We start from the raw sequence: 3,693 nt of genomic DNA, 5'->3' as shown, positions 1-3,693 counted from the left end.
AGAGAGAGAGAGAGAGAGAGAGAGAGAGAGAGAGAGAGAGAGAGAGAGAGAGAACTGTGCTCTGTGGGGTTGTCAAGGCGGTGTCTTGCTACATCTTCCTTCCAAGGTACCTCTGCTGGGTTTGAACCACTGACCTATCCACTCATGGTCAACCCTTCAGTAATTTAGTCGCCCAGGGCCTCCGTTGATGCCTGAGGTCACAGAGCCTGTTATTGGCTGAGCTGAGCTTCCCAGCCAGGCAGCCTTCAGAACAAGAAACCTCACCCGACGACCTCTTATGGTCATCTGGTCTATTCCTCGCTGTGTGACCAGGACACCTGGCCCTCAGGTGTGAGTGGGAACTGACCCTCTACATCCTGGACCTGCAGCAGCTGGGACATGTGGGCCCTGCAGCGACAGGATGGAAGGTCTGACAATCACCAGGGGTGATTGTGGGGGGGTTTTAAGGTCTCTGAGGATAACACCTCTTTTCCTATTTTCTCTGACCTAAATGGAGTCACAGGCCTCAGCCCAGCGGTAGGAGATGCTGGGAGTCTCCCTGGGAGCCTGGGGGAGAAGCTGGTGTAGAAGAGGGTGGCAGCATCCTCAGCACACATGACCAGGACAGTCCAGCCCCTGCAGAGCTGATTCAGACTCGCGGTGACCCGTGTGTGCAGAGGAGAATCCCACAGCGTTCTCAAGTGCACAGTCTTTCCGAAGATGGGCAGGCGCCTCTCTTCCAAGGGGCTCTCATTGGTTCTGAACCCCTAACCTATGGATTAACAGTCAAAGATTTAACTATTCCCACCACTCAGGGGCACCTTACGCTACACACATAAGCCGTAAATCTCCTTTCGTAGCCCACCCACCTGGAAATCCCGAGTCGTTTCCTCTTGGTGGGATCCAGACACCGACTGTTTTGTTGTTGTTTTTAATTTTTTTATAGTGAGTTAAGAGAGCTCTGGTGGCCTAGTGGCAAGAAACTGCACTGCGATCCTGAAGGCATGTGGTTCGAGGCCACCAGCTGCTCTGAGGGAGAAGGATGGGCAATCACCTCCCGTGTGATTAACTAACTCTGAAAACCTGCTGGAGGGTCAGCTGTGGGTCGTTTCTGACTCTCCAGGACACAGCAACATAGTGAGTTGAGCGGCTGTTCGGAGCAGACATTCTGTTCCACGGTCCATGCTCACTGTGTCCTGTGACACCGACCAGGCTCCCTGCTGTCCAACAGCACTCTTCCCGCTTCCCCCCTGAGATTCTCGTTTCCACCCATCCTCCTACCACTACCATCTAGCTTTATCACTGGTCAAACGCCGCCCTTCTGAGGAGCGTGTTCCTTTCTCGGGTTATTGATTATTTTGTAGGCTTGTGTAACTGGCTGGAAGCTGAACCACGGGGGGTGAGTTCAGCTCAAGATTGAAGGGTGACTCAGGGCCACAGTCTTGGGGTGTGACCTGGCATTTTATTTTACATTTTACAGCCCCCGAGGCAGTTCCAATGTCAGTGGTCAGGACTGAGACCCTCAGCTGCTGAGCCCACCGCCTCAGCCCAGGAGGCAGGGGAGGTTTCTTCAGGCTTATAAATGAGCAAGGAGGCAGATTTCTACAGATACTTAACAGCTGGGCACTGTGAACCTCTCTTCTCCCACGAACTCTCTCTGTGATCCTAGATGAGTTTGTACCCCCCTGCCTCAGTTTCCTCATCTGTAAAGTGGGGTACTCTCTGCAGAGGGCTTGGGGCATGGAGGTGTGCAGGACTGGGTTCTCCACTACAACTCTATGGCATCCTGGCAGAACCTTCTAGAAATCTTTTTCTTCCAGGATCTCAGATACATGGACATTCATGGCGATGGGCCTCAGGGCAGAGGCTGACTCTACTGAATGGTCAGACCCTGAGATGGAAGCTGGCTGTAACTCACCAGGTGTGCTCAGGGACGCCCCAGGGCACCTGAGGGTGGACGCGTCCTTTCCAAGGACCAGTGGTGGCAGGAGCTGGGAGCCAGGTGTCTCTCCAACAGCCCCCTGGCCTACGCCCAGGACCCCTGGCTGCTGACCACTGCTTTCTAGTGCTCAGCGTGATGACAGCAATCGCTGAGGCCCTGGGGAGTTGGTCGTCTCAGGAATGTTGGAACTGGGCCCACAGTCCCAGGCTGTCCAGCTGCAAACTGTCTACGAAAGTCTCCCTTTATTTCTTCAACTTTTTGAGTGCTTTGAGTGGCCATTTACTAGCAAATTGGTTTTCCACTCAGCTTCTCACACACACTCTGCTCCTTGACGTTGGTGACAGTCTCCACCGCGGAGCAGTGCTCTTCCTATCACTCTCCGTGTTGCCCGCCTCCTTCCATCCTCTCCCACCTCTTCTGTGTTTTGAGCTCTTTCCCTGGGCAAACACAGCCCTTCCGATCTTCGATGGTTGTGCGTTCTAAGGCGTGGGTTCCTCTCTGGTGTTATTGATCACGTTAAAGGCAGGTCTGCTGCTTGGCTGAGTCACTGTAGTGGCTTCAGCTGGAGGGTGGGTAAGTGAAACACTTCTGGGAGTCTGACCAGTTTCTGTCAGACCAGGAAGTCTGGTCTTTTTTAATGACTTTGTGTTCTGTTCCACACACTCCCCCCCAACTCTGCGGCACCTTCCACTGTGATCCCCGTCAGCGTGGGCAGCCGGGTACCGCCTAGGACTTCTGGCCTCAGGGCTGTGGAGGCTGAAGTCCCAGGGTCCTCCTGTCCTCTGTCTTTTCTTTACCTCTTTGTTTCAGGAGAGAGACCCACAGTTGCACCTTGAATGACTGCTCACAAGCTTTTAAAACTCCAGTGTCGACTCACCAAAGGCGGACACAGAGGATGAGTTGGTGAGGCCCACCTTGAACGCTCAGTTTGAAATGAGGGCGTGAGGCATCCTATGATGTTACTCACGGGGGAAACGGAATGAACTTCTGACGCCACAACATGGGTGAAGTGGGAACGTGATGCTGAGTGGAAGAGGGAGGTGGAGGGAGGGTCTGGTCCCACTCACTGGGTGGCCTACAGCGGGGACTCGCGTACAGACAGCCCGGCGTGCTGGACAGCAAGGATCAGGAGTGACCACTGAGGGCCACCAAGTGGCTGTCTGGGATGATGAACTGGAAATAGACAGCAGTGACGGTGACATGACATGCTGAATGCCACGTGTCACTCCCCGGTACATTTAGGAATGTCTATGATGACAAGCTTCTTTTTACCTTCTTTTTAAATTTAAATTTATTATTAATTTCAGTAAAAATTTACAGAGACTTTGGATTTCCATTCATTCATTGTTGCACTTTTCTCCCCACCCAAACCTTCCCCCTAGTACACTCCCCTCTTGGAAAAGTAAAAGACAAATTCTTTCATTGTTTTACAAAACCTCCCCCAGGTCCACTCCACTATGCAGCCTTCGCTCTGGACTCCTGTCATGACAAAAATACCTAATCACATACCCCTTTTAAACAGTTTTCTCCCTCATCTGTTTCAATGCAGTATATATTATCAAATCCCTCTTTCTCAGGCTACCCCCAACCCTGAGGTCAGTCCTGTTTTACAACAGTGGCACCATGCAGTATCTGTCCTTTTGTGACTGAGATAGTTCACTCAGCATAGTATCCTCCCGAGTCACCCATTTTGAATAATATTTCATGAGTTCCTTACTTTTCAATGCAGCATAGTATTCCATTGTGTGAATATACCACAGCTTCTCTATCCA

The sequence above is a fragment of the Elephantulus edwardii genome, unplaced genomic scaffold (assembly GCF_000299155.1).
Source record: "Elephantulus edwardii isolate Elephantulus edwardi_28Jun2011 unplaced genomic scaffold, EleEdw1.0 scaffold00126, whole genome shotgun sequence".
In the NCBI taxonomy this organism is placed as follows: Eukaryota; Metazoa; Chordata; class Mammalia; order Macroscelidea; family Macroscelididae; genus Elephantulus; species Elephantulus edwardii.
Note: the sequence above shows the minus strand (reverse complement) of the source record.